The sequence below is a fragment of the Tamandua tetradactyla genome, chromosome 3, assembly GCF_023851605.1.
Source record: "Tamandua tetradactyla isolate mTamTet1 chromosome 3, mTamTet1.pri, whole genome shotgun sequence".
Taxonomy (NCBI): domain Eukaryota; kingdom Metazoa; phylum Chordata; class Mammalia; order Pilosa; family Myrmecophagidae; genus Tamandua; species Tamandua tetradactyla.
In genome coordinates, this window is record NC_135329.1 from 161,470,771 (window position 1) to 161,496,069 (window position 25,299).

General features: G+C 36.0%; 2 pseudogenes; both read left to right on the forward strand.

Moving 5' to 3' along the window:
• The window catches only part of LOC143675820 (histone-binding protein RBBP4-like), a 37,342-nt pseudogene extending 24,117 nt beyond the window's left edge, over nucleotides 1–13,225 (forward strand).
• A 2,656-nt stretch (nucleotides 13,226–15,881) lies between these two features.
• The window catches only part of LOC143675821 (DNA-directed RNA polymerase I subunit RPA49 pseudogene), a 76,554-nt pseudogene continuing 67,136 nt past the window's right edge, over nucleotides 15,882–25,299 (forward strand).

The following is a 25,299-nucleotide window of genomic DNA, read 5'->3' on the forward strand; positions in this document are numbered from 1 at the left end:
TTAATTTCTGACAAAAATTTGCCAATAAAAAATCATATATGTCAAACTTTTGGATAATTGCAAGCTGATTTCTCTGTAGACAAAACATTTGTTATCCAAAAACGAAAAAGGGGCAGAGCCCAGATGTCTAGATTGGTCCTATTGCATTCTTGCACAGAGTAAATTGCCAAGAAGTTAGTATACAGGACAGGTAAATTTTGGTGAATTAGGAAATGCATTAGGCCTTGCCCATGGAAGACATCCATAGAAGGGTGTCTGAATTGGGCTTCACCAAAAGAAACTGAGAAAACAAAACAAATGTAGTGTTTATATGAGCAAGGGGGTCACCAATTTTTTTGATTGTTTGGTCTTAGAATCAAGGCATGAACTTTTTTTTTTGCATTTTTGATCTCCCAATGTTATTTGAATTGCTTTCTACTAGAAAATTTACTGAATTTATTGAAGCTCAAAATGGGTTTCTGGTGAAGATTTTACATCTATATTTTCCAGTTCTCCTGGAACCTTTTGACCATCTTAGTTTATTGAAATAATTAGCTTTCCCATGGAACCCCTGGTTTCTTTTAGCACTTAAAAATACTTCTAGGGAATGAGGTAAGACTTGGGATCTCCCTTCCATAGCTAGAATAAACAGCTTTTATAGTAAGATACCAGACCAGAGAGCTTCTCTTTGTGGTAGTCCAGTGTCTGTAGTTCAAATAGCATCAAAGTGAGGAGAGGCCTCAGAAAATCTCTAGGTATAGGATTTTGTGCCTTAGAAGTGGTACCTCTTTGCTTTTTCATACTTTTTGCATCTGAAGAAGTTATAGTTTACTGGTCTCTTCTCAAATGTATGATACTTATTTACATAATCTTAGAAACTTTTCAACCCTGTCCCCTTATTATTGAGGAGTGTCTCTTCCCTAGTTTGTTCTTGAATTGTTCCTACTTAATGGGAGCATATAAACCAACTAGCTCTGACAGCAATAGCATGTCAAAGAGTCACTGCATTCATACTATTGCATGGGGTACAGACCAAGCTCAGTCCAAGTAATTTAAGACCTGAAATTCACTAATCAAAGGAATTCCAGGAGTTGACATTTAAGAAGGTCACTTTCTCTGAACTAATTCATTGACTCAAATATAAAGTTTAAAAATCAGCTTTAATGGTTTTTGAATGGGAAAAAATGTTAATTTTCTGATCAAAGGGAAATGGAATAGAGAGAAGTCATATCAAACTCTCTTCATGTGCCAACTTGGAAAAATCATTAAATTCACAAGAATTATTCCAAGTTATAAATCTACGTTTCTGAGCCTAAATAGTATTTGTTAGATTTAAATAAAATTTAATTCATTATAATTCTTCTTTATCTTGTGTTTTTTCTTATTATTTGCCCTTGATAAAAAGACAACTTGTAGGGGATATGATTGAAATGTTTACAATATTTATAAGCAATTGATTTTCCTGTATTACCACTATTTTTATAGAAAAGAGCATTCAAAATGTATATGAATAGTACCCAGAACTGAATAGAGTCCATTTTAATTTATATATATATTAAATCATCTCTAATCATTTGAATAATTGTTTTCAAAATTTAAGTCACAAACTTTGAGAGTACATATTTTGGTGGTTTGGTTGCTTTGTTATTTTTAGAACTCATACTGATGCCTACTCAAGGTCCAAGAAGTATAATGCTTCATTTAGAATTGATCACTAAAGATGAATTGTTGGTTTCTATCCTTCCTGAAAGACCTCAGCAATACTATGTGGAATATTGAAGGCACATAATAGAAAATAAAACTTATGATTCTGATAAGAAAAATTTCCACTGTAATACTTTTCCATATTGCTATACCATTTTAATAATAATTTTATTAAGGAAAAGGGAAAAGATTGAAAAGCCAGTTTGCCATAAATAAAAGAATATTAATCATGACACACTTCTCTCACCAATATTTAACTTAGGTAACTGAGAAAAATTTCTAAACTTCTTAATATCTTCATAGTTTATAAATTTTAAGAAGTTGTGTCAGAGTTCAAGACATACACCTTACTAAATGATTTTATGACCACATATTGGTCCATTAGCCTATATCCCACAGGGTCTTACTGTAAGAATTTGAGAGTTTTGCCGCGCAAAGGAGGACTCCAAGAGACGTTCTCTCATGCAACATGCAAGGGGTTTATTTACCACACATGCGTGGGGCTCACTGAACACGCAGGAACAGAGAGCCCCGAACCTGGGTTTTGGGAAGCCTTTTGAGGGCCAGGATAAGGGTGTGGGGTTTGAGGGTTGAACATTAGTTACAGGTTCTGCTTTATGCAGGAAGTAGATAACGAACATTTTGCAAGAAGCAGGTAACAAACATTTTTTGCGCATGAGTCATGGGAGCTGCTTCTTGCAAGAAGCAGCTGTCTTGTGCAAAACTCCCTTACTCAACCTTCTCAGTTGCATTCTTAGATAAACTTTCTCCGGGCAGTTACAACCTTGCATAACCAAGGCAGCAGAAAACCTTGCATAACAAAGGCAGCAGATAACCGCCCCTGGGAAGTCCCGGGTTGTTTTAGCCTGATGGGGCCCATAACTCTTTTCTTTATAAAATCCTTCTTTACATAAGAAAAGTTAGCTACTGTTAAGTTTTATAAAATCCTTCTTTACATTACTGTTTCTTCAGCTAGATCCCTCCATTTCCCAAACTTGTATCTATGCACATTAAAAATCTCAAAAAGCTTTCTTGATATCTGTAACATTAAACAAGGAAACTACTCTCCAACTTGGAGGCAAATCTCCATTTCTAAAAAGATTTATTTCCTAATAAAAGATAATATGGAGAGGATTTTGGGGAGATGGTAGAATAGAAAGCCCTGAGAATCAGTCCCTCCACCAAAATAACTTTTGAACTGGAAGTAACTATCTAAATCAATCACTTTGAAATTCTGGACTCTAGGGGAACATTATACAACATTCAGAGAGAAGGAGGAAAAAGACACTGATAAATTGTGGTAAAGACCATTGAGTTTCACCCTCCCTGCAGCAGCTAGCATTTCCCTTTTCCCAGCCACATAGCAGGCAGCAGTGAAGACTGGAGCTCTGGCTGAGCCCCTCACTCAGCTTTCTGGTGCCAAAGTGGGACATAAAGAATCAGTTCTCCAAAGTCCAGGGATGTGTGGTCTGATTCCAGATTTCTACCTTTGATCAGCTACTTCAGATCACCAGGGGATGGTTTTGAAGATGGAGATTGTTCCAACTCCCTGTGGCAAAGGTGGCAGAAGAATCTTTAAGACAGTAACCTTCCTCAAAACTATGGAGTTAAGAAATCACAGCTTCAAAAGCCATAAACGAAGCTCCTAGAGCCCTTGCTGGTCACTCTCCCTCCCTCTGAAATACAGTGTGGAGGTGGCCAGTGATCCTTTTACAGGTCCCTGGTTCTATACCTGAGGGAACAGAGTGGCCCCCATATGCATATTGAGGTGAGTTTCTTCTGAGCGTAGAGAAGCTGCTTGAAGATATCTAGTACTTTTGTGAGAAACAATTAAGTTGAAATGGCCTGGGGCAAATGATTGCTTAATTAAATCACTGGAAAGAGCATGCAGGAAAGGGAGGAGTTCTGTTTAAAGGGAGCACAGAGGTTGTCCACTCAAATGCCTGTGGACAGAAGACAGGAAAATCCTGGGGTCTCAAGTTAACACTGTCTCAGGAGAAGAAGCAGGCTCCCCAGCTCAAGCTCCACACAGGCTCAGATAAAATACAGAAGATAATACAATATCCATTCACCTCAGACAGATTTGGTCCATTGAGGTCTAAGCTCTGAAGGAGATGACCTGCTAAAGTAGAGACAATTTGCAAAGAGAATGAAAGGTGCTTTTTGCATTCCTTTGTTTTTATTAGATTCTAGCATTCAAGAAAACCTGTAACAAGACTATCTGGATACAATTAAAGGGACATCCAGGAATGAATCCTAAAGTGAACACTTTAAAATATTAAAATGTACAGTGTGCCAAAAAGATTACAAGACAAACAAAGAAACAGAGAATGATGGCCCATCCAAAGGAACAAGACGAAAAAATCTAGTATCCATCAATGAAGAGAAGCAGACTTAGACTTTCTGGACAGAGACTTTAAAATAATTATCCTCAATATGCTAAAGGAGATAAAGGAAAACACAAACAGATAACTAAAGGATATAAGGAAAACAAAGAATGAATCTCTCCAGAGAAATACTAGAGTTGAAATAAAAAATACTATAGACAGTTGGATTAGAGTATAGAGTAGATTGGAGATGGCAGAAGAAAGAATTGATGAGCCTGAAAACAAGACAACTGAAATAATTCAGACTGAGGTACAGAAAGATAAAAGAATAAAAAAGGATGATCAGAGCCTAACAGTCCTATGGAACAACATGAAAGCAGACTGGTATATGTATTATGGGAGTTGCAGAAGGGAAAAAAAGAGAGAAAAGTGTCAGAAAAAATATAAAAAGAAATAATGAAACAAAACTTTGCATATTTAAAGAAAGACATGAACATGCACATTAGAGAAGCCCAATAAACCCAAAACAGAATAAATCCAAAGGGAACTGCACCCAGACACATAGTAACAAAAATTTCCAATGCAAAGGACAGGGAAGTTGTTCTAGTTTGCTAGCTGCCAGAATGCAATATACCAGAAACAGAACGGCTTTTAAAAAGAAAAATTTAATGAGTTGCTAATCTACAATCTAAGGCTGAGAAAATGTCCCAAAAGATACCCTGGTTCAAGAAGTCCAATGAAGTTCAGGGTTTCTCTTTCAAGTGGACACATGGTGAACACAGTCAGAGTTTCTCTCTCATCTAGAAGAGCACATGGTGAACACGGTGTCATCTGCTAGAACAATACACATAATGTATCATATAATAATCATACTGTCAGATGTAAAGGACAAGGAGAGATTTCTGAAATCTGAAAGAGAAAGCAATGTGTCATGTTAGATTAGAATGAGTGGTGACTTTTCATCCAAAAACATAGAGCAAAGAAGACAGAGGGTTGAAATATTAAAACTGCTGAAAGAAAACAACTTGTTAAGAGAGAATTTTATATCTAGCAAGACTTTATTACTAGCTGTGTTGGTTTGAAGATGTATTTACCCCAGAAAAACACACCCCTAAATATAATCCATTTCTGTGGTGTTAACCCATTGTAAGTAGGAATTTCTGATGAGGTTACTTCAGTTAAGACGTGCCCCACCTCAGTCAGGATATGTCTTAATTCTTTACTGGAGTCTCTTTTTAAATGCAGTGAATACAAAGGAAGGGAAAGTCATGGAAGCAATAAGCTGAAATCAATGAAATATGCAAGAGAAGGAAGAGACCAGCAGATGCCATCATGTGCCTTGCCATGTGGCAGAGGATCCAAGGATCCCCAGCAGCCAATCTTCAGGAAGAAGACATCACCTTGATAATGCCTTGATTTGAACATTTTTCTTGATTCCAACTATAAGTAAATAAATTCTTCTTGTTTAAGATGAAGTAATTCATGGTATTTTGCTTAGTGCAGCCTAGAAAATTAAAACAAAGAATGGGATACTGCCAATGCAAATACCAAAAATGTAGAAACAGCTTTAGAACTGGGTATAGATTTAGACTGGGAGAATTGTGAGGTGCTTTTTGATAGAAAAGGTCTAGATTGCTTTCACAAGACTCTTAGCAGAGATATGGACACTAAATGTACTTCTGATGAAGCTTTAGAAGAAAATGATCAATGTGTTATTTAAAACTGGAAGAAAGCAGACCCTTATTTTAACACAGGAGAGAACCTGGAACAACTGAGTTCTGATGTCAAATGGAAGTTGGATTCGAGAGCAATGAACTTGGAAATTTAGCTTGGAAATCTACTCAGCTAAATGTAGAATGTGCAGCCTGGTTTCTCCTTGCAGCTTATTACAAAATGTGAGGAAAGGGACAAGCTGAAATAGAACTTCTAGACCAAATAAACCAGAAATTGATGGTTTGGAAAATCCTGAGCTTCCTGTGAGTTCCCAAAGAATAGTGCTGCATGTGGGGATTGAATCAAACATGGATCCTCTCATGCATTTCAGTGCAAGCCAGAATTTGCAGTTATCCATGAAGGATTTGTGGTAGGTTCTTTTTTTCTGTTGATTTGGAGCCCTGTGTACTACGTGTGAAACTGATGAGTTTTTGTGAGATCTGTATGAACAGAATCACTACCTCCCTGGACTAAAAAGGAGAGATTGGAGGAATAGTCACTTCAAGGTCAGGTCCATGGAAGATAAAGTCTGACTGAAGACATCATTTTGGGCCAAGAGAACAGGCCAACCCATGTGTTTGGAAAGGATGGGTCAGCACCTGTTCTTAAATATGGTGGGCCTTCCACCCCATTCAGGAAGAGGGCTAACACTCTAGTGTTCTCAGATGTTGATGCTTGTTCCCTGGGGACTGCAGAGAATCTGTCTGCTTTCCAGCATTCCAAGAGGGTTGAGCCTGTACCGTTGAGATTGCATAATCTGGCAATCACCTTAATGCTCTTTCAAGGCTCTAGTAAACTAATCAAGACCTATCTTGAATGAGTCGGAGTCACAACTCCATGGCAATAATTTAGTCAAAAGTTCCATTCTACAACATTGGATCAGGATTAAGAGAACATGGCTTTTCTGGAGTACATAACAATTTCAAACTAGTCCAATCTTTTTGATGTCTTGATTTGGACATTTTCCTGGACTCTACCCTAAGTGGATAAATTCCCTTAGTTTAAGATGAAGTATTTGATGCTATTTTCTTGGAGCAACCTAGGAAACTAAAACACTAGCTATTAGGGAAATGCATATTAAATCCACAATGAAATACCACTTAAACTCTCTAGAATTGCTACTGCTGAAAAAACAAACCATAGGTGTTGGTGAAAATATAGAGGAAGGGGAACACTCATTCATTGTTGGTGGGAACATAAAGTGGTGCAGCTGCTGTGGAAAACAGTTTGATGATTTTTCAAAAAGGTAAATATAGACTTAACATATGGCCCAGCCATCTCATGTCTAATTATATATCCCAAAAGATTTGAAAGCATGGACTTGAACAAATATTTGCACATCAATGTTCATAGAAGCATTATTTATAATTGCCAAAAGATGTAAACAACCTATGTACCCATCAACTGTTGAATGCAGAAACAAAATGTAGCATATAGCTACAATGGAATATTATTCAGCTGTAATAGGGAATGAATTTCTGATACATGTTATAACATGGATAAACCTTGAGGACTTCATGTTGAGTAAAATAATCCAGATACAAAAGGATAAATATTGTATGATCACATTGTCATGAAATAACTGGAATAAGTAAACTCACAGTGTCAGAATCTATAATATAGGCTACCAGGGTCAAGGGAGGAGTAGAACATGGGAATTAATGCCTCAACTGTACAGATTTTCTACTTGGATTGATCATAAAGTCTTGGTAGTAAATGCCAGTAATAGTAGCACAGCATTGTGAACATAATTAACAGCACTGAATTATACATATGAATGTAGTTAAGAGGAAATTTAAGGTTAAATGTATGTGCTTAGAATAAAAATTTTATAAACATCAACATAGAAGTGTACAATACAGTGAACCTGTCTAAACAATGGACCATAGTTAATAGTATAATTATAAAGTGTTTTTTCATGAATTTTAGCAAATGTAACGTGCTAATGCAATGTGTTATAGGTTGTTATATGGGAACTCTGTATTTTATGCATGATTTTTCTGTAAACTTAAAAAGCAAAACAAAACCAAACAAACAATAGAGGATAACCTGAACTGCTGTTTAGCCATTCAGAAAGATTTTTCAATAGCAATCCTATTTTTTATGGAAACTTTGAATGAGCCTAAATGACTGAGTTGATTTACATATATTTTGCATTGTTTCCTAACAATCTATTTTTTTTCCTGAATTTTTGTTTCTCATGCAATTTAAGGATGACTTGATAGGTATCCTATTTTAGAAGTTTTTGAAAGGGAACAGTTAGAATACATTGCTGAATATATGGCAAACTAAAAGTCGGAAAAACTTTATTTGATTAGACACTGTAGTTATCAAATATTACAAAAGTCATTTAGAAGTATTAAGAGAGGCAAGTGTTCCATTCTTGGATCAAGTGTGGAGAAGGATATAGGAAAAGGGCAAAAGATAGTTTTCTATTTGATGTGATTCCAGAAATAGCAATATTTCATCTTATATTCCTACTATGACTTCCTAAAGTACTATACTGAGAAAGAATTGGAGGCTAGGGAGTCAATAGAAAGGAAAATAGCATGTCTATTAGCAAGGTCTCTCTTCTAAATAAGTAGGTGACCTGGCAGCATGTGAGGCAGGTATTTTCATACCTAATTCAGACAACTTCTTGCCTGAAGAAACGGGGGGGGGGGGGAGGGTCTTTAAAGGCTCTATGTGATTTTGCGTTTTATATGCCAAGTTCCAACTAATCTGAGAATTATGTTTACTCAAACACATATAACTAAAAAACAAGTTATCAAACCCATACCTTCTAAAATACACCAGAGGGGAGCTTATATCCATGGTTAAAACCTGAAAGTTTTGCAACAACAAAGAATGCTGAAGGATTGACTAAAATTTGTAGTTATGTTAGCTAATTTATTCACATAAATGCCCTATGACTCTAGGCAAGCCAAGTTTCATATATGGTAATTGGCTTAATTTAAAATAAAAAAATTTATCCTCTCTTTCAAAATTCCAACTGTTATATTTATAAAAGCATTTTTAAGTTTTTATGCAGAACATTTGTTCTGCAAGACAGTAAAAGAGTATATGTAAAAAAGAAAAATATGTTTCTCCAAAATCCCCATGCAATGTTGCGAATTCTCTTGGTCCTATATCTTGCTCCAGCTTTTGCTGATGGGATCACTTATAAACAGCCTTCAATCAGCTTCATGCGACTGAAATCAGACAGTTCCTCACCCTGACCTCAAATGATGGATTTATCACTTCCTGACTGACTAATTCTACAATGCCAAGAATGACGAGGCATTAACACCCATGCAGCCACCATTGGCCAACTGTTGCCCAGACAGTTAGGAAACGCAATTCATAAGGCTTCTCAGAATGCTCTAGTGTGAATGAGCACTAGTATCCTATAATATATTTTAGAATATATATTTGCCTCAGACTCTACTTTGAGAGATAATTAGTTAAGACAGTTGTAATGAGGAGTGGTGCGAGAAATTGGATACCCAGGATGAGATTTGGAGGTGGATGAAGATCACATTTCTAGGTTTATGTGAGTGGTGATAACCACTGACATGAAGTAACATCATGATTATGAGATTCTCACTTATAGCGAGATAAGGTGCCCATGGAATATGAAGCAGTAGTGTACAGAGTCACCTTGAGATTTAAACAGTGTGGGGACTGGGGTCATTATCCAATTTTTAACTGCTTTAGAATCTTTGAAAGGATAAAATGACAAGTGAAGATAAGATATTATCAACTCAAGGCATATTGTGTAAACTTATGTATTTACAGTGCTATGGTGTTTAAGGACACCCATATGCCCTTTAATCACAGGTCACACTATGCTAAAAATCAGATATATGGTCTGAGTATAAAGATTGGAGAGCTACAAATGTATGGATTTACTGCTTCTACAGGTTTTCTCTTTTAAGGTCAATATTTCGATAGGAAAAGAGTAAGACTCTGAGTTCTGAGGTGAGAAATTTGCATGGACAATTCTGAGAAATTCAAAACCATATATTTAAATGAACCCCTTACTTTGTGGAATTTTAGGAGCGGCTTCCTACCTTACCAGAGGATAACAGTCTTACCTTGTTTGGAGACATTAAATACATCTCACCTGGAGCAGATGCCTCACCAGATGCTATTGTTCTATTCAATATCTGCATTTCCACAAACTTTATTGTCTACAGACCATTAATTAAGATCAAGGGTGAGTACAAACTTAGCAGGAAGATTTGGGTCACGGTCCAGATGGGGATAGCAACTCCCGTCCTAATGGAAATGCAGGACCTAGCTAATGTATACTGGCAAGAACGAGAGGAAACATATTTGGTTATAACTTGAAGTACTGAACCAGAAAGGGCAGAACATGAGACTGGAAATGGAAGAATTTTATTAACTTGTGAAAACTGACCCTTGATTCAGGGTTCAGTGACCTGGCAAGGACACTGGGAACCAATTCTAATACCATGCTGGGATCATTCTTTTGAAGTTTGCACACAAAGAGAGAGGAGAGTAAATGTGGTAAAGATGCCAATATTGCATTGGCAGAGTACTGATGTAGTCAGAAGGCTCAGAGAGGTGGACATTTAAGAACAGATTTGTTATGAAAGAGCAGAGGAGCATCTATGTGATGTTACTAAGGCAACAAGGAATGCATTGATGGTATGTTGTGTTGTTGAGGGGGGCGGAGGGGATGGTACACAGACATCTTTGTAAAGCTCAGTGGTGAATTCCTGTTCAGACTGGAGTAAGCAGATGGAACTGGGCATCTCTTTCAAAGAATTCCAGGATGGCAGAGGCCAGGTGGCAGTGCTTAACCATCAGAGACAAAATAGACATAATTAGACTAATGGGCAGCATGTTCAGAGTAGCAATCAGGGTTCCTTGGCTCTCAGAGGTCAGTGGGACTGATTGAGACATCACGGTGTTCCAAGCACAGCTTGCAGTGTTCTTATTAACTTGCAGTAACGAGAAAAAATATGCTTTCAAACAGAAACCTGATAGCCACTACAATTGGATATGATAGTTTTTAATCCAGGTTCCAGATATAAATTACTCCAAAGATCCAATATCTATTGATTTAAGGGCACTCTAGGTTCCCTTAAGGAAGGACACTGCAGTTATACCAGTAGCATATAGGATAAACATTCTCTTAGCTTTTCCACAAAGGAATTATTATCTTTGACCATTTACAGAGAAAATGGGTTTTTGAAGACTGTAGAATACAGAATCTAAGCTGACATTCACAAAATGCTATTTTAGACGCCTCTTTAAGTGGGCATGATGGAAGCCAGTCGAACTTGTTTTGATACAAGTTCATCTCAATACTTAGTCCAAAGTGTCCCTAGACTTACCATTATTTTCCTGGTCTCTGAATTCATGCCTCATAACATCTGACAGAACCTTCACAAGAATTCCCAGACCAGTGAAGTAAAAATCATTACAGAAAGAAAGACCAGGAAGTCCCACCTCCGCTAGAGACCCAATCTGGTTAATTTACAACCATACTTTTTTAAGAGATGAAACTGCAGAAATTAAGGCTATATTCAAATTCTTAAAGAATGCAGGTGTAATGGTACTCAGTATCCCCATTTGATTCACTGCTGTGGCACCTCAACATCCAAACATATGCTGGTACATGATGGTGGGTTTCCATAATTTAACTGAGTGGTAACCTCAAGCTCAGCTGCCAAGCTAGGTGTGATAACTACTATTTTAGTCCTTTATAAAAGAACTCCAATAAAAGGATTAAGACTATTCCTGAATGGGGTGGGTCACACCTTAACTGAAGTAGCCTCATCAAAAGATCCTACTTACAATGGGTCCACCACACCCACAGGAATTGATAAACATTAAGAACATACTTTCCTGGGTTATATAGAGTTTCAAACCACCAAACTCCAACATCTGAACCCTCCCCAAAAATGTTCCTTCCATCTGAAAATACGTTTATTCCATCTCAATATTCCAAAAGACTTCAGTCATTTCAGAAAAATGCTAACAAGGTACAAAGTCTCATAAAAATCAGCCCACATTCTCAACTCTACAAATGCCCCACCCATCCACTCACTGACCCCCATCATAGCCGACAAGGATGCAGCCTTTGATGGCACAGTAGAAGGTCGTGTGACCAAGGAGAAGTACAAAATATGGAAAAAGAATACTCCTTTTCCTTATGATTTGGTCATGATCCATGCTCCAGAGTGGCCCAACCTCACTGAACAGTGGCTTCCAGATGTAACAGACAAGAATGAAAAGATTTCCACATTCATCACCTTGTTCTGGGGACACACATACATTGGATGAACAGAGCCATCTTGTAATAGTCAGTGTGCTGCAACCGAATAATGATGCTCAGTATGATGCATCAGACTATAACAGAGAGAAAGGAGAATTTAGAGGTTTGGTCTCAGTTAGTGGAGATAACTGAGTGGAAACAGAAGTCAAGATCATCCATGAAGGAGAAGTGAACAGGACCTACTACATGATCCAGAACCTTTGCATCATTGCAATAAAGACTCCATCCAGTGATGCTCTTGTTTTTGACTACATGAAACACCCTTCTAAACAAGAAGGTAGTACAACCCAGACTTGTGTCTCTATGGCCATCAAAAGGAAGGCTATGGGTATTCTTGGAACCCAAATTTCAGTGATTGAGCACTTATTTAAGGCTTCAGATGACCATACCATTTGCTTATGGGACATCAGTGCCATTCCAAAAGGAGGGGAAGTGATGGATAAGAAGACATCTTTACAGGGCACACAGCTATAGTAGATGTTTCCTGGCATTTGCTTCATGAGTTTCCATTTGGGTCAGTTGCTGATGATCAGAAAATTACAATTTGGAATTCTTGTTCAAACAGTATTTCCAAACCAAGCCATTCAGTTTATGCTCACACTGCTGAAGTGAACTGCCTCTCTTCCAATCCTTATAGTGAGTTCATTCTTGCCACAGGATCAGCTGACAAGACTGTTGCCTTGTGGGATCTCAGAAATCTGAAATTCAAGTTTCATTCCTTGAATTACATAAGGATGAAATATTCCAGTTTCAGTGGTCACCTCACAATGAAACTATTTTGGCTTCCAGTGGTACTCATCATTGGCTGAATGTCTGGGATTTAATTAAATTTGGAGAGGAATAATCTCCAGAAGATACAGAAGGTAGGCCACCAGAGTTGTTGTTTATTCACCGTGGTAATAATGCCACGATACCTGATTTATTTTAGATTCCCAATGAACCTTGGGTAAGTTGTTCCGTATCAGAAGACAATATTCTGCAAGTGTGGCAGATAGCAGAGAACATCCTGTGTAATGATGAAGACCCTGAAGAAAGTGTGGATCCAGAAGGACAAGGATCCTATATGTTGACACTTGTGGCTTTAAACTCCCCCTTTTTTTCTTTCAATGCTGAGACTGATTTAATACTGGTTTTGAGATGCAAATTTACTTGTCTATCCCTCTGTAGTTTACTATCACCGATGCTACTAGCTCAGCCATTGGATGTTTTCTAAATACCAGCTGGGGGACTTGATTCAGCAAAGCCACAAAGATATTTAAATTTTCTTCAGAAATTTTCTAGAATCAAACCGTGGTCTGAAGTAGACAGAGAAAGGGGAATATATGTGCATGGTAATTTTTCTTTTTATGCTATATTCCCAAGTTTTTCAGATTCCATAATGTTAGAGTAGATAAGCAATAGAGCCACTTTGGGAGGCATCTGAGCCATGAAGTATAATACTGCAAGATGTGTTTATTCAGAAAATAGGGGAGACATTCAAGTCATATAGATTACTACTCTAAGTTAGTTATACCTGACTTTCAAGGATGCACATTTTCCTATGTAGAACAATCTTCTCTCAGTTAAGTCACAACTTTATTTTACACGTTCCTCTTTCCCATATATTTTTACTTATTAGAGCATTTCTTGAGCAAAAATCTTTCCTTTCTGTGAAATGGCTTTTTTTTTTAAACTTGGGACCATCTGGTTGTAAAGACACGTTTTTTACCCTGCAGTTATATTACAGGTAGACTGCCAGTTAAACTAAGAATGACTCAGTAGCTCATATTTGTTTGTAAAATTAAATTAATTCTGGATAAGAATTTGCTTTTTTTTTTAGGACTTAGGCCTTCACCACTAGTTTGGTATCATCATCCCTTTGAGTGACCTGTTTCACCAACAGGCCTATTATTCTCTGTGACTAACAGTGTAAGTGCTTATAATGGAATAAATTACTTTTCTACATTAAAAAATCTGTTACAGGGTGGTCTGTTCTGGGGCACAATTCCCTTCAATGTGTGGAACTATGAGACCTGAGAGAACAAATTATCTCTTTCCAGCATACAAAGGAGGGACAGTAATAGGATAAACAGTTCCATCCCCAGAAAGAGAAAGTGGAAGGAAAACAGGGGCACAGGTCCCAAACAATTGCAAAGCCCTGCAGAGCATACTCCTTTAGATTTCAAGTTCTGACAGTCAGCTATAGAATAGAGTTTTACACTCCAGGCCTGAAGAAGCAGCAGCCCAATCCTTTCCAGGCAGCCATACTCTCCCTGAATACTTGCTGAAGGTTCTACCCTCATCAAGCATCACCATGGGGGGCAGGCTGTAGGCTCCACCCTCATCAAACACTGGGTGGCGGCCAAGCTCTTCACAATTCCCCAGGCATCTGAGAAAACTGGGGTTGTAAGACTCTTCCTGAACAGTATATAAAGGCCCCCCTTCTTCAACGCCATGGTATACTCGCCCTTTCTACACACATGGGTTGGGGCTTGCTCTCTTGACCTAAGAAGATGTGTTTACTCCAGACCTCAGTTTCCATGGTAAATGCCTTTTGAGTCATTTTTCCTTCTATCTGTCCCTTTTCAGTCCAGGCTGGCAGCAGTTCCTTACATACAGGTCTCACAAAAAAAAAACTTGTCATTTTCACATAGGTGTCCAAGCCCTCAGGCAAAAAGCTTTCCACAGATCCTTTCTAGATAACTGCATTTCCAATCCTCACTTGCATTGAAATGGCTGACTTGTTCTATACTCAGAATTTTCCGCCCAACAAATTCTGGTTTCTTTGTGGCCAGGAGTTCAATTTTCAGATTATCCCTTTCCTCTCACATTCTACTGTAAGGTACATGGAGAAATCAGGCAATATTTTCCACATTTAATTTGGAAATCTCAGCTAAATATCCAATCTTGTCACTTTCAAATCCGGCTTCTATCTGATATCAGGACTCAATTTTGCCAAGTTCTCTGCCACTTCAAGATAAGGGTCACCTTCCTTCTAGTTTGCGATGCCACATTCATCATTTTTGTCTAAGGCCTCATCAGAAGTACCTTTAGCTTGATGTTGAGAAAATTGCCCAAATCAAGGCATAATGAGGATGATGCACTCTTCCTGAAGAATGGCTGCTGTCAATCCTGGACTTCTCTGTCACATGGCAAGGCACATGGTGGCATCTGTTGGTCTCTCCTTTCTCTTCCTGGTCTTATTGATTTCAATTTCTTGCTACTGTGGGGTGCACGAGCTCATTCCTTCCCTCCCTCCCTCTGCATCCATCTCATTTATAAAGGACCCCATAAGAGGATTCAGACCCATCCTGAATGATATGGGTCACACCATAACTGAAATAGCCTCATCAAAAGATCCTACTTACAATGGCTCCACATCCAGAGAAAGAAATTAACTTTAAGAAAAAGTTTTTCTAGGGTACATATAGTTTCAATACACCATGACTACTAAAACAGATCAACATAGTCTGGGCACTTTAATTTGGAGAATGCATTCATCATAATCTCTATCACAAAAAGATCAAAACCATTCACTCTTTCGTAGGAAAGACAGAGGGCCTTATCCAGTATGCCCAGAGCAGGTTGGCTGTCCTGCTCTCTGTTCTTATATAGTGCAGAACCCTTCTTCATCTTAACATTCAGCAGAACAGAACACTAGTTCTTCATTCAATCGGGTAACTATAGCAATATCAGATACAATAGATTTTTAAACAGAATATCACCAAAGGTAAGAAGGATATTTCATAATAACAGTACTAATACATCAATATGTATTAATACATAGACAACTAATAAAAAAGCTTCAAAATATGTAGAATTTTAGGGAGATCTAAACTCTTTCAGCAATTGATGAAGTTATCTCCGACATAAGGAAAGGCATTGATAATATGAACTACACTACCAATCATCTTGGCCTAACAAGTATCTGCAGAACACTAAGAACTAGAACTGATGAAAATGCATTCATTGCAAGTGAACACGGTATGTTCAAAAGAATAGACGTGCTATGAAATAAAACAAGCTTCAAAAAATGTCGAAAGAAATCATACGGAGAACATTCTAAGACCACAATAAAATTAAAGTAAAAAAATAATACTAGAAGATATCTAATAGAGCCCCTAATGTTTGGAAATTAAATGACACACCTTCAAACAATCTATGGGTCAAAGAAGACATCACAAGGAAAATCAGGAAATATTTCTACAAATGATAATGAAATACAATATATACAACTACATATATCAAACATTGTTGGATACAACTAAAGCAGTGCTTGGAGGGAAATTTAAAACTATTATGTTCATATTTGAAAAGTACAAAGGCCCCAAATCAATGACCTAATGATCCACCTCTAGAAGCTGGAAAAAAGAAATTAGTTGAAGGAACAAAGAAATGGAGGTTAGATCAGAAATCAATGAACTATGTGACAGACAAAAAAATTGAAAAAAATTATGTTAAAATTTGATTCTTAGAAATGATCAGCAAAATTGACAAAATATCTAGCAGATCAATGAAGAGATAAAATGAGAGAACACAATTAACTATAGGTGTGAAAAAGTGGTTATTATGACAGATCATAAAGACATTGAAGGAATGATATGAGAAGGGCATGAATAATTTTATAGCCATAAATTTGAAAACTTAGATGAATTGGAAATTTTTTTGAAAACTAACATTAAATCTGATACATGATTAAACAGAAAAGATGAATATCCCAAAATCTATTTTAAAAATTGATTTCCTTATCAAAACGTTTTACATAAAGAAAATAGAAGAACCCGGTGATTTCACTGGTTAATTCTATGAAATATCTAAGGGAAAAATAATGGTAATTGTATATAAACTCATTCATGAAAGAGACAAAAGGAAGCATTTTCCAAATCTTTTTTTTTTTTTTTTCCATTACATAGGCAGGCACCAGAACCGAACCCGGGTCTCCAGCATGGCAGGTGAGAACTCTGCCACTGAGTCATCATAGCTCACCCTCCAAATTATTTTGAAGCCAGCAAAACTCATACCAAAATGTGACAATGATATCACAAAAAAATTAAATTACAGACCCAAATCCCTCGTGAGCATAGATGTAAAACACTTAATTGAATATTACCAAATAGATTACAGTGATATATTACAAAGATAATGTGTCATGAAGAAGTAGGGTTTATCCCAGGAATGCGAAGTTGATTAAACATTTGAAATTATCAGCTGCAATAATAAATCATTTTTAGTAAACAATGGAGCAAACCATATATTTACCTCAACATATGTAGGGAAAAAATGAAAAAATTTCAACAGCATTTCACAATACTCTTAGCAACTGGTGAAATAACTACCCCAAAATAAGGAAAGAACTTTTTCACTTTGATAAAGAGATGTAGCAAGAAACAAACAAAAAACAAATCCCTATAGCTAATATCATACTCACAGTGAAATAATGAATGCTTCCAAGTGAAGGCTGGGATCAAGATAAGACTGCCAATTCCTGCCACTTCTATTGAATATTTTACCAGAATTTCTAGCTATTAAACTAAGATGGCTAGAACAAGAAAAAGGGGATTAAAAAATATGGAGATCTTATATGAATAAGTAAAATGTTCTCTCTCTGTAAATTAAATGCTTGTTTATTTAAAAACCCTAAGAAATATGCAAAATAACTCCTAGAACTAATAAATTCATTTAGGAAGGTTATTGAATGTATATAGCAAATATATTTAAATATATAATTAAAATCAGACAAAATTTATTTATTTATACACTAGCAGCAAATTATTAAAAATTAATAAGTTGAATTCATTTGCAATGGGATAAAATGTATAAAACACTTAGCAAATGAGTTTAACCAAAAAAATGTGCAATATTTCTGCACTGAAAAGCACAAAATATTATAGGGAGAAATTCAAGAAAATACAAGTAAATGGAGAGATATACCTGTTCATGTATTGGAATAATCTATATTGTTAAAAATATGAATTTCCTACAAATTGATATGTAGATTTAGATGCCATCCCAATCAAAATCTAAGTATGTTTTTTATGTAGAAGTTAGGAAGCTGATTCTAAAATTTATGTGGAAATGTAAAGAACTTAGTGTACTCAAAGCAACCTTAATAAAGAAGATTGCTATAAAGCTATAATAATTGAGAAAAGTAGTATGGCATAAAAATCAACAGATGAATCAATGAGATGGAACAGATAAACCATAAATAGACCCATATAACTGTATGGCTATTTGACTGTCAATAAAGTAATAAAACAATCTAATGAAAAAATGAGAAGCTATTCAACAAATGGTATCAGATACTGGATATACGTATCAAAAAAATGCACCTTGACCTTTAACTCACACAATACACAAAAATTAAATAAAGAGAGATCATAGACTTAAATATCATAGTTAAAACCATAAATCTATTAAAAGAAAATATACTAAACTATCTTCATTGCCTGAATAACATAAAATAATAGCTATAGGGGCGGGCCGCGGTGGCTCAGCGGGCAAAGTGCTTGCCTGCCATGCCGGAGGACCTCGGTTCGATTCCCGGCCCCAGCCCATGTAAAAAACAAAAAACAAACAAACAAAATACACTAAAAACAAGAAGTTGTTTCCCTTTCTTCCTCCCTTCCTTCCTTCCATCCTTCCTTCCTTCTCTCTGTCTTTCCTTCCCTTCCTCCCTTTCTCTTAAAAAAAAAAAAAAATTAAAAAAAAAAAAAAATAATAGCTATAAAAGACAAAAAAAGATAAATTAGACTTTATCAAAATTAAAGTCATCTGTTCTCCTTAAAACAACATCAAGAAAATAAGTAGATGAACCATAAATGGAAGAAAGTATTCACAATACATATATTTCAAAATAAACTGCTATTCATGATATATCAAGAACTCTTACAGTTAATGATAAAAAAAGATGAATACAAAATAAAGGGCAAACGACACAAGCAATCATTTCACAAAAGATGTATAGAGCTGGCCAATATATACATGAAAAAGTATATCTTTAGGCTTCAGGGACAAGCATTTTTAAATTGAAATGTGAATCCATTACATAACCACAACCATCAGAGTAAGGGGTCAGTCGTCTCTAGTAATGAGGAGTCGGGAGAAAGTAATGGGGATGGTCTTAGCCTGAAAGAGCAAGGATTTTCTCTTGGAAGATAGGGAGAACAACAGTCTGGAAATAATTGTGGGGAGCTAGATGACTAGATGACACTAATCAACATCATAGATTCTGAGTTACAAGGAAAGTGAAAGATTAAACAGGCAGGTACAAGTTGAAGATATACAGGAGTATGCTGATCACGGAACAGCAGTTTTAAAGCATGTCATAGAGTTTGGTAAGTATTATAGAGTGTGGGATTGTTTCAGAATTCAGAGTTGTAGTTAACAGATGACCAGAAAGTTCTTGGATGAGGGATCCTAACCATGGTAAGTTTAGAACTGGCACCAAGCCTGCGTGCTGACTGTCCAGCTGCCATCTCCCTACTAGCAGCTAAAGTTGCAGAGGTTTCCAATCTGGACAATGAACTTCTCAAAAATGAGTAAGAATTATTTATAAATATGCACTGTTGTTCTATAAAATTATATACCTTTGATGCTAAATAAGATTAGTCATTCAACATTTAAAAAACTAAATTTAAAAGAAAGGAACAGATTTGGAAAATAAATAAATCATCAAAAATGAACCAAGTTAACAATCAAAAGTGCATATAATTTTGAAGATGAACCTTAGAAATGAGAATAATTTATCAGATATTTCAAATGCCAATGAAATGTTTGTACTATATTTAGTATTAAACATTTCCCTAATTCTCTCTTATTTAATTAAAATATTCTGGCCTCAATAGACATATATCAAGTAAAATGTTCAGTATGGATAAAATTGCAGTGGCTAACACATGGTTTACTATAATAGCTACACAGATTTTTACTTTAAAATTATACACCATAAGAAAAATTACTATTAGCTTAATTATATTTAGATCAGAACTTTATGTAGACTTAGATTAAATCAAGTAATAAACTGCAATTTTGCTATTGACACTTCAGTATTCTTCATTATTTATTTCTTTTAGACACTAAATTTATACTTAACCTTATTGATGTTAATAATGAACGATTTTGGTCTCTGCTATAGGAAATTAACTAATTATGGTGTTTTATGTTTCAGTAAGGCAAAATGATGTTAACCACAGTCCAATATTCCTCATAACTCTTAAGTTTGAAGGTTTTTTATGTTTTAACATAATAATTTTTGAAAAGTAGATTTAAGGTTGAACTTACAATAAACATATCTTATGGTTTGCCATTCAGTCTGGATTCATGCATGCTTTCCTAGTGTCCCACTGGTTAGTACCATCTTTCACTCTAAATGTGTCCAAAATATATGACAAATTATCTATACCCCAGGTAAAATACTAAGGATACTTAAGGTTGAAACTAAAATACATACATGGACTTTTGAAATAAAAATAATCTTTCCTAAGCTGCCACTGTCCCCTTTGTGTCTGCCTCAAACATGCACCTGTGGTCAAACCACTGTGGGCTGCAACTGCAATAGACTCGGGTCATGAAGAGAGAAGGATGAGGCAAAAGAGACAGAAATCCTCTTTGGAAAATGAGTATGGGAAGCACAGGACTTCTTAGTGTGACCCCAAAGAAGAGGGACAAAGACAATCAGCAGAAGAGAAGGATAAGCAAAAATGCTATACACATCAGGAGAGGTTCAAAATAACTGCTAACAAGCAGGGAGGTAATAAGCACACTATTCATTACATTCTTTTTTCATCTAGAGGAGGATGGGAAATATTTTAACCTCCTACAATGAATCCAATTTATTCTTATTATTTCGATTATTATACTGTGTAAAATGATAAAATTGCCTGCATAATAACCATTTGCCTCCCATTCAAATATTTTACCTCCAAATTTTAAACTAAGTTCATCCTTAAAATGTAATTGTAAATATTGCAGCATCGATAGCAGAATTATGATGCATTTCTTGATTTAATCTTAAAAGTCTACATAAAACTTTGACCTTAATAAAATTCAGCTAAAAGTAATTTTTTCTTATAGTGTATTATTTTAAAATCAAAATCTGTGTTTTGACTTCACCAGGCACCCACAGTAGCCTGCCTCAGGGTCAGGGGGTAGGCACTGGTCACTGCAAGAAGTTCTCTGTGTGTGGTTAAAACAAGTCTGCTGGTTCCCTGTTCCCCACAAAGAAGCTTCCAGATGCAGGACTGAGAGATAACTGCCCAGCTGGCTGTGGAGGTGGGAGTATGTGAATGTGCCACTATTCCAGCATCTGCTCCAGCCAGCACATAACTGTTGGTCCCAGGTGCAGTCACGATTGAATAAGCTCACCCTGTCCTCTCAGTCATAATTTATCTATATTTTTTCCATTGAGGTCCTGCCTATTTAATGCAGAAGTCCCTCTCTGGCCACTCATACCCTAGAATCACTGTTCTGGTTGTTTTTTTGCCTTTTCTCTAGTTAGTCCCTGGCAGAAAAATTAACTCTGCCTATCCTATTCCACTCTCTTCTCAGAAGTTTGATTTTCATTCATTTTTATAGCTGGATGATATCCCTTTGTATCTATAACCACATTTTGTTTATCCATTCATCAGTTGATGGACATACGGGCTGCCTCTATCTTTTGGTAATTGTGAATAATGCTCCTATGAACATCAGTGCACAAATATCTGTTCTAGTCCATGCTTTCAATTTTGGTGGCTATATACCTAGTAGAGGGATTTACTATCTTAAAGATGTTTAGTCTCCCAATCCATGAATGCAGAATGTCCTTCCATTTATTTAAATATTCTTTGATTTCTTTTAGCAATGTTTCATAGTTTTCTATGTATAAGTCCTTTACATCCTTGGTTAGATTTATTCCTAGATATTTGATTCTCTCAGTTGCTATTTTAAATGGCATTTTTTCTTGATTTCTTCATCAGAAATCCTTACTAGTGCATTGAAACACTTCCGATTTTTGTGTATTGATTTTTTATCTGCCTCTTTGCTGAACTTGTTTATTAGCTTGGGTAGTTTTGCTGCAGATTTTGGGGGACTTTCTACATATAGGATCATGTCCTCTGCAACTAGTGAAAATTTTACTTCTTCCTTTCCAATGTAGTTGTCTTTTATTTTTTTTCTTGCCTAGCTGCTCTAGCTAGAACTTCTAGCACAACATTGAATAACAATGGTGACAAAATTACATTCTTGTACTTTTCAAGATTTTATAGGAAAAGCTTTCAGTCTTAGCTATGGGTTTTTCATATATGCCTTTCATCATGATGAGAAACTTTCTTCACATTTTTCTAAGTGCTTTTTATCAAGAAAAGAGGCTTAATTTTGTCAAATGCTTCTTCTGCACCAGTCAAGATGTTCATGTTGTTTTTCCAGTGAATTTGTTAATTTATATGCAATAATTCATTTTGTGTTGAACCACCTTGCATACCTGGGATAAAACGTACTTCATTGTTGTCTATAATTCTTTTAATGTGCTATTGGATTCAATTTGCAAGCATTTTGTTGAGGATTTTTACATCTGCAGTCATTAGAAATATTGCTTTGTAATTTTCCTTTCTTGTGGCAACTTTATCTGGCTTTAAATTAGGATGATATTGGCTTTATAGAATGAGTTAGTACTCTCTCCTCTTGATGTTTTTGAAGATTTTGATCAGGATTGTATTAATTCTTGGATGACTGGTAGAATTCACCCATGGAGCTATCTGGTCCTAATCTTTTCTTTGTTGGGAAATGTTTGATAACTGATTCAATCTCCTTATTTATAATTGATCTGCTGAGATCTTCTATTTCTTCTAGAATCAATATAGCTTATTCATGTGTTTCTAGGAAATTGCAAATTTCAAATAAGTTGTCTTATTTGTTGGCACACAGCTGTTCATAGCATCCTCTTATGATCCTTTTGTTTCTTCTCTCTTTTTACCTTGTCAGTTCAGCTAAGGGTTTGTCAATTTTATTGATCCTCTCATAGAACCAACTTCTAGATTTGTAAATTGTGTATAGTTTTTTTTCTCAATTCCATTTATTTCTGCTCTAAATTTTATTTCTTTCCTTCTGCTTGCTTTTTGTTTAGTTTGTTATTTTTCTACTTCCTCCAGGTATGCAGTCAATTCTTTGATTTTACCTCTTCTTTTTTTTCTAACGTAGGTATTTAGGATTATATATTTCCCTCTCAGTACTGCCCTCACTGCATCCCATAAGTTTTAATACGTTGTGCTTAAGTTTCCTTTTATCTCAAGATATTTGTTGATTTCTCTTGCAGTTTCTTCTTTGATCCACTGATTGTTTAAGAGGGTTTAACCTCAACTGTTTGTTCATTTTCCAGTTCTCCACCTGTTATTTATTTCAAACTTCATTGCATTATGATCAGAGAAAGTGCTAAGTATAATTTCAACCTTTTAAAATTTATTGAGCCTTGTTTTGTCACCCAACATTTGTTGTGTTCTGGAGAATGATCCATGGGCACTTGAAAAGAATGTGCATCTGATGTTTTGGGGTGTGATGTTCTGTATCTGTCTGTTAGGTCTAGTTCATTTATCAATTATTTAGGCTCTCTGTTTCGTTATTCATCCTCTAGTTGTTCTATTTATTGATGAGAGTGGTGTATTAAAGTCTCCAGCTATTGTTGTAGAGGTGTTTCTTTTTTCCTTAAGTTTTGCCAGTGTTCACCTCGGTATTTTGGGACACTCTAGTTAAGTGCATATAATGTATGATTGTTATTTCTTCATGGTGGATTTTTCCTTTTATTAATATATAGTGTCCTGCTTTTTTCCTTATAATAGATTTTCCTTTAAAGTCTATCTTATCCCTTATGAGTGTAGCTACCTCAGCTCTTTGTTTACTATTTGCATGGAATATGTTTTTCCATTCTTTCACTTTCAATCTGTTTGTTACTTTGGGTCCTAGGTGAGTCTCGTATAAACAACATATAGTTGGACATGATTTTAATCCATCCTGACAATCTGTATCTTTTGATTCAGTAGTTTAATCAATTAACATTGAATTTTATTACTGTAAAGGTATTATTTAGTTCAGCCATTTTTTTTTCTTTTTCTTTTCTTTTTTTTTTTTTTTTTTCACGTGGGTAGTCACCGGGAATTGAACCCAGGTCTCCGGCATGGCAGGCGAGAACTCTGCATGCTGAGCCACCATGGCCCACCCAGTTCAGCCATTTTTTCCTTTGATTTTCATAGGTCATACCTTTTCTGTCCCTTTCCTTTATTGTATATCCTTTTCTGCATAATTGATCTTTTGTGATGTCTCTGACTGATCATTTCTCATTATTCTTTCTATGTGTGTGTGTATTTTGGGGGGGGATGTGGGGGAGAAGTGCAGGGTCTGAGAATCAAACCCGTGTCTCCAGCATGGCAGGCAAGAATTGTACCCCTGAGCTACCCTTGCACCACCCTCTATGTATTTTTAAAATACTTTCTTTACGGTTACCTTGGGGTTTTAGTACATAACCTACATTACATACTAGTAATTTGAAAAGATACCAACTTTGGCAGCAGTAGCATATGTATTCTCTGCATGTTTCCTCTCTTTATGTTTTTTTGTTCCAGATTGCCTGCTTAGATTTTCTGCCTTTCTCATTTCAATTGTATTCCAACTCCTTTAAGAATTAAAAAGTAATTTGTATATTAAGGATGCAATACCATTGGGTTTTGTATTTACCCTTTTATTTACCTTTTCCAAAGTTCTTAGCTCCTTCACAATTCCCCAAACCACCGTCTCCTGTCTTTTCCTTTCTAATGAAGAATTCTTTTTAATAATTCTTGAAGGGCAGATTTTTTTTTTTTTTTTTTACAACTCTCTCACTCAGTTTCTATGTATCTGTGAAAATTTAAAACTCCCCCTCATTTTTGAAGGACATTTCTGCCAGATAAAGAATTTGGGGTTGGCAGGTTTTTTTCTTTCAGTATCTTAAATATATCATAACACTGCCTCCTTGCCTCCATAGTTGCTGATAAGAAATTGGCAATTAGTCTTTTTGAGGATCGTTTGTATGGGACGACTCAGTTTCTCCTGTCACTTTCAGAATTCTCTCTTTCTTTGGCATTTGACATTTTGAGTAGTATGTGTCTCAGATTATATCTTAAGATCATTCTGTTTGGAGTACCCTGCACCCCTTGGACATGTATATCTATTTTTATATAAGAGATGGGAAATTTTTAACCATCAGTTCTTCAGATATTTGTTCTGCCCCCTTCCCCATCTCTTCTCTATTGCAATATCAATTTGCATATGTCTGTGACCCTCATTCTGTCACTCACACTCCTC